Genomic DNA, 11,832 nt, shown 5'->3' with positions numbered 1-11,832 from the left:
TGCAGGAGTTTTGATAGATCAGGGTTTCTCAGCCTCAGCCCTATAGACATTTGGGGGAATAATTCTTTGTCGTGGTGGCTTCCTGTGCACCGTAGGGTTTTCAGCAGCATCCTAGCCCACACCCGTTACATGCCAGGAGCACTTTCTTACAGTTGAAATGATGTTTCCATACATCACCAAACATCCCCTGGGGGCAAAATTGCCCCTCCTTGAGACTCCCTGTTTTGGGGCACTTGTTTTCAGCTCTGTCAGGCCCAACACCCTCTTTTTATAACATATTTTGCCACACCACTTTGATGATCCTAAAAGAGATTCACAAGTAACATAACCCACCTACACAATTTATTTTTTTATACATTTTTAATGTTTATTTATTTTTGAAGGAGAGAGAGACAGAACGTGAGCAGAGGAGGGGCAGAAAGAGACGGGGACACAGAATCTGAAGCAGGCTCCAGGCTCTGAGTTGTCAGCACAGAGCCCAGCTTGGGACTGGAACTCAAGAAACCATGAGATCATGACCTGACCCGAAGTCAGACACTTAGCTGACTGAGCCACCCAGGCACCCTAAGTTATTAAATATGACTTTATTAATATGCAATACTTTAAAAAGCAACCTTGGGGCACCTGGGTCGCTCAGTGGGTTGGGTGTCCGACTTTGGCTCAGGTCATGATCTCACGGTCTGTGAGTTCGAGCCCCGCATCAGGCTCTGTGCTGACAGCTCAGAGCCTGGAGCCTGTTTCAGATTCTGTGTCTCCCTCTCTCTGACCCTCCCCCATTCATGCTCTGTCTCTCTCTGTCTCAAAAATAAATAAACATTTAAAAAAAATTTTAAAGGAGGTCCCTGCAGATGTCTTCTGACACATTTGTACTTTGGTTTTGTTGCTTTTGCAGTAATCACACAGAGCAGTGAGGATCTCGGAAGTAAATATGTTTTGGAAATGCTGTTACACATTACCTACTGCTCTCCAAAGGACTGAAGATGGGTCAGAACTGGCTCCAAAACCTTTCCGAAGGAGAACGATTAAGTCATGTTTGGGGCTCAAAGGTAGTTGCAAGTTTAACCCAACTGTCTCTGTCAATGTTGGTTAACATTCCACTTCTGCTTCGGATGGAGTTAATATCCAAACCAGTGCTGTAAGTTCAAACTGGTCCTTAAGTCTGGTCATCATGCCTGCGTCCTTCAACTCAGTCTCCAAGAAAAAGCGTCGTGGGGCCTATTCCTATCGAATTGCTCCGAAAATAAAAAACTGGAAATTCCTTACAAGAAGGTTTATCCTGAAATCCGCTGACAATTTTCTTCATTTTAGCACGATCGCTCTCCTTTTCCAGTAGGTAAACTTCCAACCATGTCTCAAGTTATGGTACTTCATTTTGCAATATCTCAGTTATGATGTTTCATATTGATTGAATTAAGTAATTCCCCAATGATTGCAGAGAGCGAAGAAAATACTTTTAAAGAATTTTCCTTTGGAGAGCCATTCTACTTCTAAGGCTAAGACAAAAATGTTTGGAAGCTTCTTCGTTGTGACTGAAACGTTTAGGGAATTACCTATAATTTGAGGAGTCATCCTTTATTTTACTCTTAAGTTGAACTATGCGAAAAGGCCAGGAATTGATAATTATCCACAAAGATGTAGGTTTTACACTGTTCGGCCAAATAACATGGAAAAACATTAATTGATTTGTAGAATTTCTCGTGAAGATTCTTAGTGGCCAAGTGTTGATGAACGGATTGCGGTTACCTTTTTCTTAGGTTGGTCACAAAATCTCATCGGCTCCCAACTCATGTGAGGACAGACTTGCTGGGAATTCTTACAAGCACCTCCCTTTTTTTTCAAAGTAAGCTCCACACTTGGGGTGAGACCTGCACTTATAACCCTGAGATCAGGAGTAGCTGATCTACCAACTGAGCCAGCCAGGGGTCCAGTTATGGGACCTCTTTTTAAAAAAAAATGATTGTAGGGACGCCTTGGTGGCTCAGTCAGTTGAGGAGCCAACTCTTGGTTTCGACTCAGGTCATGATCTCGTGTTTTCAGCCCCACATCGGGCTGGCAGAGCCTGCTTGGATCTTTTGTCTTCCTCTCTCCACCCCTCCCCCACTCGCTCTCTCTCTCTCGAAACTAAATAAATGTTAAGCAAAATCTAGGCGCGCCCGGGTGGCTCAGTCAGTTGAACGTCCAACTTCGTCTCAGTTCATGATCTCACGGCTCATGATTTCAGGCCCCACGTCCTGCTCTGCGCTGAGGCACGGAGCCTGCTTTGGATTCTCTGTCTTCCTTTCTCCGTGCCCCTCCCCTGCTCACACTCATTCCCTCCCTCTCAAAAATAAATAAACATTAAAAAATTATTTAATTAAAAAAATAAAAAATGGTTGCAATTGAGTGAAATACATTGAATCTATAAAAACTTATGAGTCCATGACGAAACCAAAAAGAAATAAAAACAAAACCAAACCCCACGCTCTTTGCCACTACTGGGAGTGGCTGATACGAGTTAGCTCTTAACTCTGAATATTGGTGATTAAAAGGGAAAAAAGGAAAAAAATTCAGCATGTATGGGAAATAACTAGGGTTGAAATGTCATGACACCTAGTTATATAAAAATTATTTGTTATATATTTATATTATCTTTTTATATAGATGGAAAATGTGGCAAAATATTAACAATTGTTGCACCTAGATGGTGGATGCATGGATGTTCCTTGTCTATCTTTTTTGTAGGTTGAAGCTTTTCACCACAAAAAGTTTTAAAAGTAAGAATTTCTCTTAACATTTCCTATTAGTTTAACCAATTATCAAAAAGATGTTTTCAGATTTTCTCTACATTTTAATTTTTTTTAATGATTTATTTTTGAGACAGAGAGAGACAGATCATGACCGGGGGAGGGTCAGAGAGAGGGAGACACAGAATCCAAAGCAGGCTCCAGGCTCTGAGCTGTCAGCACAGAGGCCAACACAGGGCTCGAACTCACAGACCGCGAGATCATGACCTGAGCCAAAGTCGGACGCTCAACCGACTGAGCCACCCAGGTGCCCCAGCGTATGTTTTAATGTGTGGCAGGAAGAGTATCTCCGGACTACTCTTCTTTATTAGAAATATCTATTATAGTCTCTCTTGTTTATTTTCCCAACTGTATTCTGGAATTCACTTGTTTAGTTAAGCAAATCCTGTTTGTATTTTTATTGGAATTACGTTAAAAGTACAGCTTATTTGGGGAGAATTGACATCTTTCTGATGTTGATTTTTCCTGTTCAAGAACATGATAGAACTGTCTACTTACCCAAGTCTGTCCTTAATGTTCCTTAGTAGAGTGTTAAAGTCTTGTTTGTAAATAGTATACCCATTTCTTGTTAAGTTTATGCCTGAGTATTTTATCTTTCATTGCTCATGCATCCAAAATGACTTTAAAAATTTTTTAATGTTTTATTTATTTTTGAGAGAGAGAGAGACAGAGTACGAGTGCGGCAGGAGCAGAGAGAGAAAGGGATACACAGAATCCAGAGCAGGCTCCAGGCTCTGAGCTGTCAGCACAGAGCCAGACACAGGGCTCGAACCCACAAACCGTGAGAACATGACCTGAGTTGAAGTAGGACACTTAACCCACTGAGCCACCCAGGTGTCCCTCTTTTTTCCCCCTAAGTTTTCTTTAAGTTTAATTATTTATTTTGAGAGAGAGAGAGAGCACACGAAAGGAAGGGGCAGAGAGAGAGGGAGAGAGAAAGAATCCGAAGCAGGCTCTGCGCTGTCAGCACAGAGCCCCATGCGGGGCCTGAACTCACAAACTGTGAAACCATGACCTGAGCCAAAATCAAGAGCCAGATGCTTAACTGACTGAGCCACCCAGGCACCCCTACACTTTCTGTTGCAGGACCCAGTGTTTTCCTTCCACGGCAGAGACTGCTTGCTATCCACAAAAATCCTTTCTCTTCTTTGGTGGTAATAGACTGCTCATGGGGCATGTGACATCATCTATGCTTCACTTCCAAGGTTCCTTTGGGGTTGGGTTTAGCCATGTGCTAGATTTTCTTTAGTAGAATTTGGTTGGGGTGACACGTGTCACTTTCTGGACTGACCCACAGAAACTTTCCATGTGTGCCTTCCATGTCTTCTCCCCATGCTGAGGGCTCGAATGGTCACAACCTTTGCGTTCATGGAAGGTTTGTGCAGATCACAGCTCTGATGTCAGCCCAGGGCTCGAATCGTGACATCGTGCCCAGTGCTTGGGCAGAACTCCCCACCAAGCTGGCCCTGCCACCCTAAACTGTTACATGAGGGAGAATCAGACACCTCTGGGGCCTGTTTGTTTCGACATCTTAGTCTATCCCCACTGCAAACACCTTCCGATTCAGTTCAGAGGCTTTCAGGGCTATGTGGCAGAAAGGCTGGAGAAATCAAGGCAGAGCTTCTAGTCTCAGTGGACGATCAGGTTAGTGCTGAATATTTTTGACTACAATCCTTAGAGATGTGGAATGAAATATCTGATTCCACAAATGGAGTGCAAGGCTGAGCTTGTAGGGAGGAAAGGGAAGTTGGAAATCTTCGAGTACTAGAAACAAAGACGAACCTGAGTGCCAGGGAGGCAGCCTGTGAGCTGAGGGGCTGGCAGTCTCGGGGGCGCTGGGAGGGGTCAGAGGCTTGGCATTGCCTTTGTTGCTTGCTTGCTTTTCTTTTAGAGACTTAAAAACAATGGATGTTGACGACTTAGTATATGCCAGTCGTCGTTCTGAGCTCTTTATGTGGGTCCACTCATTCCATCATCACAACCTTCTGGGGCAGGTGTAGGTAATGCACCCATTTTACTGATGAGGACACTGAAGCACAGAGACGTTAAGCCACTTGTCTGTGGTTTCACAAGTAGAAAGGAACAGAGTCAGGACTTGCACCCAGGTTGTCTTGCTTCTGAGCCTGTGCTCTTAAGAAGCACGTGTCGCTACCCTAGGCCAGTGCAAAAGGAAGAAGATGAATACAAACTTGGTTTCGGACTCCATTTTACTTTGGGAGTGATGGTCCAGGCCTGGCATCTATCAGCACCCGTGCATCGCACATCACCCAGAATCTGGGGAGGAGGTGTTGAGCTGGAAACAGACCGCTAAACCTGCTTTCCGGACAAGCCTCTTTAAAGTCTTGGGGTGGGGAGTGAAATTCATTGTCTATGCTCTTTCCTTCTGAAGAACCAGATGCCGTGAGATGGACTAACATCACACCCAGCGCAGCAGTCCCCTGTGTCCCATGAATCCCAGGAAGCCCTCCCACTAACTAGCAAGGTGGTGGCTGTCATTTGGGGAGCAGCTATCTGAGCTGCTCTTAGGAATACATCCAGGTCTCCCCTTCTGTAGCTGTAGTTATGAGCTACACAGAGAGGGATGGGGACCCGGAATGTTACATTTTTCACATCCCAGGGGTCCTCCAGACCTGAGTCTCTCTCATGTTGCTGAGTACAAAAGCATCCTCTCTTAAGCACAGGAAGAAGCTCTCTCAGATAATTATGGATAGAATGATGGTGGGGAGGAAGTGTCAGACCATCTCAACCGGGCCTGGGGTTTCCACAAGGGGGCAATCTAACACTTGCTTACAGGTTCTCCAAGGGAGAAAACTTGGTTTTTAACCTCACTTAAGAAGGAAAGATGAAACCTCAGGCTTTAAGGTGGGATGAGCTTGAATCGCGACACTTGCACAAAGCTAGGACACTTGAAGGCTGCAATCATTTTACAAGGAAGACCAACAAACTTCCCACTGGCCCAGGGAGGCAACTAGGAAGGTTGTCTCTTCTGTGGCTCTGGCTGGGGAAAAAAATGTGTTTTCATCTTCAGACAGGCGTGGAGCCTGAATTAGCCCACTGGGTGGTAAACTAAAGCTGATAAATCATTACTATTAACATTTTTTTTGACGTTTACTCACTTTTGAGAGACAGAGAGAGAGCAGGGGAGGGTCAGAGAGAAAGGGAGACACAGAATCTGAAGCAGGCTCCAGGCTCTGAGCTGTCAGCGCAGAGCACGACATGGGGCTCGAAACCACGAACTGTGAGATCATGACCTGAGCCGAAGTCAGATGCCTAACTGACTGAGCCACCCAGATGCTCCTCAAGCTGAGAAATTATTTAAGAAATTAACCCTAGGCTGTTTGTATGTCTTGGGTGCCCAGCAGTGGCAGACGTGGGACCACTTTGGTGGCACACAAGCCCTTCTCAAGGTACTCACAGCAGAATGAAGAAACAATTTCCCGCAAACAAGGGTAAGGAGAGCATTACCTACCTGAGGAGCTAATTCATGTCTCTGGATAGGAAGACTTATTCTTATCACAAAGATGCCCATTCTCAACATTTTCACATGTTATTTCAATATTATCTTAATTAAAATCTTAAGAGTTGTTTTATAGCATTGGAAAATCGATTTTGAAAAAAGAAACCAGGGGCGCTTGGGTGGCTCAGTCGGTTAAGCGTCTGACTTCAGCTTGGGTCATGATCTCATGGTTTATGAGTTCGAGCCCTGCGTCAAGCTCTGTGCTGACAGTTCAGAGCCTGGAGCCTGCTTCAGATTCTGTGTCCCCCTCTCTCTCTGCCCTTCCCCCACTTGTGCTCTGTCTCTGTCTGTCTCTCTCTCTCTCTAAAAAATAAATGAACTTAAAAAAAAAAAAAGAAAAGAAACCTGATTTTGAAATTCATCTTGGAGAAACAATGACGGGGAATAGCTAATGACAGTTTGGAAAAGAACCAGGAAGCCAGACTTGCCCTGAAGAATATCAAAGGATGTTGTAACATTATTATATCAGTTAGAGTCCAATCAGGAGACATGATCCACACAGTAATTTGAATCAGGGAAATTTAATATAAAGAGTTATTTCCAGAGGATTGGAAGAATGGGGAATTTTCTAGTAAGGGTTACAAAGAACTCTAGAGAACAAAGGAATAGTAGATATAGAGAGCAGTCCCCTCCCCTATAGTAGATATAGAGAGTAGTGCCTGAGGAAGGGCACACACACACACCTAGGCTGGGGGCCACCCCTCACTGGAAAGGGAAATGAGAAGTCACTGAAGTATCTTCCCAGAAACACTGCAAAGCTGCCAGTGGATATACCAGGGGCAGCTACTGACCACTGGCTGGTCACCAACTGGGAGTTGGGGAAGCTGACCTCAGTAGGAGCTGGTCCCTGGAAAAGCCATTCTGCATGAGGCAGATACTCAAGGAAGCTGTGCCCATGAAGAATCTCATGTGGGAAAACTGCCACCCCAAAAGCTGAGCCTTAGATGGGCAGAAGACATGAACAGACATTTCTCCAAAGAAGATATCCAGATGGCCAACAGACGCATGAAAAGATGCTCAACATCACTCATCATCAGGGAAATGCAAATCAAAACCACAACGAGATACTTTCTCACATCTGCCAGAATGGCTAAAATAGATGCTGACGCAGGGGATCACCATCCTGGTGCTGCTGGAGAGTGAGTAGTTCCCTATGGAGCTGACCAGACTCTTCCAGAAGTGCTGGTTGTTGGCAGTGTGTTCATCACCCTGAAGAAGTACGATGGTTGAACTAAACCCATCCCAAGGAAAGGTTCTGTGGGGGGCTTTGAGCTCTCAGGCAACATGTGTCTGTTAAGAGCTACTGATGGGAAAAAGATCAGCACCGTGGTGAGCTCCAAGGACGTGAGCAGGTTTCAGACGACTTATTCAAACCTATTGAGAGCTAACATGGATGGGCTGAAGAAGAGGGACAAAAAAAGCTAGAATAAGACGAGCTAAGAAGCACAGGGAAGGAAACCAGATTTCCTGTTCTCACCAGCTCACCACCAAATTACTTTCCTTCCTTTGGTTCTTACTTTCGGCCACAAAGCTAGGTTGCTGGTTCCCCTATAATAACGTTTCATGTGAGATTAGGGTCATTTTGGATGGAAGAAAGGCTGCAGTGTTTTCAGGGTAGTTGTAAGAAGCCAAGTCTATTTTAGAATTGGCTACTTGGTCTATGTTGCATGGTTGTATATCCTGGGATTACAAAGTCTCTGTGTGAAAGACAATGGATCATTAAACCTATATTTATCTTCAAAAAAAAAAAAGGGAAAAAAAAGAATGGCTAAAACAAAAACTCAGGAAACAACAAGTGTCGCTGAAAACGTGGAGAAAAAGGAACTCTCATGCACTATTGGGAATGCAAACTGGTGCAGCCACTGTGGAAGACAGAATGGAGTTTCCTCAAAAAATTAAAAAGAAAACTACCCTATGATCCAGGAATGACACTACTGGGTATTTGCCCAAAGAATATGAAAACACTAGTTTGAAGGGTTGTATACACCCCTATGTTTATTGCAGCATTGTATACAGTAACCAAGTTATGGAAGCAGCCCAAGTGTCCATTGATAGATAAATGGATAAAAAAGATGTGGTATATATCCACAGTGGAATATTATTCGGCCATAAAAAGAATGAAATCTTGGCATTTGCAACAACCTGGATGGGTCTAGAGAGTCTAATGCTAAGTGAAATAAGCCAGTCAGCCATACTATACAATGTCACTCATATGTGTCATTTAAGAAATGAAATAAATGAACAAAGAAAAAAAAGAGACAAACCCAAAAAACAGACTCTTATCTATGGAGAACAAACTGGTGGTTACCAGAGGGGAAGTGGGGTGGGGAGGGGAATGGGTGAAATAGGTGAAGGGGATTAAGAGTACACTTCTCTTGATGAGCATTAACATATGGAACTGTTGAATTACTATAGTGTACATCTGAAACTAATTTAATTCTGTGTTATCTACGCTGGTAAAAAAAAAAACCCAAAAAACAAAACCCCAAAAAACCAAAACCAAAACAAAACAAAAGCTCAGCACTAGAGAAAGGGCAGGGGAGACGCACCAGAACCTGGAGAACCCTTTCTTCCTTTAGTGACTTTTCAGCGCCCTCTATTGGTAAGGACAGGACTTCCAGCAAGATGGGCTAATAAAACCATGGAGATAGTAGATGGCAGGGCTGGGTAGTACCAGTCAGATCCTGCAGCCAAAGAGGGAAGACCCACCAGTGGAATAGAACCCTCAAGTAGGCTGCTCCTTGGTTTTACAACTCTAGACCTCAAAGATGGTAGAAGAAATAAAGTTACATTTTAAAGTTACCTTTTGAAGCACTGCTCTTTCAATGCAAAATGTTTCAGTATTTGATGACTTAAAATCTGTTGAAAGGACAGTGATCTATTTTGTCTACGGAGATAAAACTGCGGGAATTTGCAAAGGGCACCACAGTTACAGTAAGAACACAATGGGTGGTTGGCGGGACCTGCTTACAGGTAGAGATCATGCCAAGATGATTTTTCAGCTAAAGCAGATGAAAAACACCCCAACGCCCTTCAGATGAAATCAAGGTTGATGATTCACTGGGAGACGTTAGCGTCTCTGTTCTAGATTTTATGCCAAAGACATCATATATGTCTTTCTTGTATGTCCGCATTCACTTAACTGGGAAGAGTGAAGAAGGAGCTAGACCACGATGACTAATGTGGAGGACAAAGGCAAAATACATACGGAAAAAATTAAACTTCCTTTTAACTTACAGCACATTGACAAGTCATTGAGACAGGCAGAGTGAACTTCCTCTAGGAACTCAGCTGCCTCCATGTTAATACTTTGCCAAGGGCAAAAGGCAATCTTGGCTTAACATTAGCCAGCCCTCCATGATCCTCTAAGTCTCCTTTAATATGTAAAAGTTCCTTCAGAAACTACCTTTATGTCTAACCCCCAAGATATATGTTAGCAATCATCCTCCAAGCATATGGCCCACTGATGTACCTCTGAAGGGTCTCATGACCAAGGTTTGATTAGACAGTAATAAATGACCTTTTCCTAACAACAGCTAGCCCCTCAAGGTCCTGGAAACCTTGCTTCCAAATTCCTTAGAGACTTCTGCTAACCCTAACCCCCTCCCAACTTGAAAGTATATAATCAGTCGCTCCTCACAACCCCAGTGCAGCTCTTTGTGCCCACAGGTCCCGTCCCCATGCTTTAATAAAACCACCTTTTTGCACCGAAGACATCTCAAGAATTCTTTCTTGACCGTTCAGTCCCAAATCCCAACATTTCACATCAATGACCATTTGAAATCAGATTTAAAAACACACAACTAAACCCTTACAACATCTTTAGGAAGCGCAGACATTAAGAAGGAAGCCCTGACTTGTCTTACAACTTTAGTTTTCTTTTTAACGCATCTGAAAGACATCGGCACCACTAGAAAGCCTTCTCATTTTAGTCTTGGAGAGCAACAAGATATGGTTCTTCTGTCTCCAGAATCTGCATTCTCTGAGTTACCTTCTACATGTACAACGTCTATGTCTTGATACAAAGATTTTCATTTTATTGCCTTCGGAAAAAGAGAATGCAGCTATGGGAAGATGGTAAAGTTATTGCCATAATATGTCCACAGCATACTGAATACAGTGTTTTTGTATATAGACTAATGAATCTTGAATTATGGAAGTAATACGTGAATGGGGAGCTAACCCAGATTTCTTGAATGAATGAATAACAATGGATGCAAGGGTGACTTTTCACTTTCTACTCTCTGTACTTTTGCTGTTTTTGTACAGTTTATTCTCCTGTGTCATTTGTGTAATTAAAAATAAATAAAGTTCTCACTTCGGCAGCACATATACTAAAATTGGAACGATACAGAGAAGATTAGCATGGCTCCTGGATGACATGCAAATTCGTGAAGCATTCCGTATTTAAATAAATAAATAAATAAATAATATCGGGGGTGCCTGGATGGCTCAATCAAAAGAGCATGCCACTCTTGATCTCAGGGTTGTGAGTCTGAGCCCCATGTTGCATATAGAGATCACTAAAAAAATGAATAGATGAATTCAAAAAACTAAACAAAAATCAAATCAAGAACATTATCTTTCAAAAAATTTTTTTAATGTTTATTTTTGAGAGAAAGAGAGAGAGAGAGAGTACAAGCAGGGGAGGGGCAGAGAGAGAGAGAGAGTGAGAGAGAGAGAGAGAGAGAGAGGGAGACACAGAATCTGAAACAGACTCCAGGCTCTGAGCTGTCAGCACAGAGCCCGACACGGGGCTCGAACTCACGAACCATGAGATCATGACCTGAGCCGAAGTCAGACACCTAACTGACTGAGGCATCCAGAAGCCCCGATAACATTTCATTTTCTTAAATCATAAAAATAATATTTTTATACTGTAATTAAAAACCTGTGTATGTTTCTGATACAAAATGTTATCTAGACTGCAGACATGTGGAGCATAGAACAGCTAGCTTAAGTGCTTAAACTATGAAAATTCTTTTTTTTTTAAATATTTTTATTTATTTTTGAAGGAGAGAGAGACCGAGCGTGAGCAGGGGACGAGCAGAGAGAGAGAGGGAGACATAACATTTGAAGCAGGCTCCAGGCTCCGAGCCATCAGCCCAGAGCCGGACGCGGGGCTCGAACTCACGAACTGGGAGATCATGACCTGAGCCGAAGTCGGACGCTTAGCCGACTGAGCCACCCAGGCGCCCCAAACTATGAAAATCCTAAAAAGAACACAGGACATAATTTTGATCTTAGGGATGATTATCTTTTTGCAAATTACTACTGAAGTATAACTGACATATATGACATTAGTTTTAGATTGGGACACTTTTCTTAGGTACGACACCAAAAACACAATCTATAAAAGAAAACAATGATGAATTGGACGTCATCAAAATTCAAATGTAAAAGGTACATAATCTTTGATCCAGAAATGCCTGGAGCCAGGGATATCTTGTCACACCAGATAGCAAAAAGCTATTATCAAAGACTGCTAGGGTCATGCTCAAAAGGTCTCAGATGCCACTCTGACTGTGAAGA

The 11,832-nt window shown here is 43.1% G+C and overlaps 1 pseudogene; it reads left to right on the top strand.

Annotated features, from left to right (window-relative positions):
* The first annotated feature begins 10,610 nt into the window (after positions 1-10,610).
* Positions 10,611-10,711, top strand: LOC132662590 (U6 spliceosomal RNA; annotated as a pseudogene).
* Positions 10,712-11,832: the final 1,121 nt, after the last annotated feature.

Source organism: Panthera onca, chromosome D1 (assembly GCF_046562875.1).
Source record: "Panthera onca isolate mPanOnc1 chromosome D1, mPanOnc1 haplotype 2, whole genome shotgun sequence".
In the NCBI taxonomy this organism is placed as follows: domain Eukaryota; kingdom Metazoa; phylum Chordata; class Mammalia; order Carnivora; family Felidae; genus Panthera; species Panthera onca.
The sequence above is the reverse complement of the archived record's forward strand: the minus strand, read 5'-3'. Positions and strand labels throughout refer to the sequence as shown.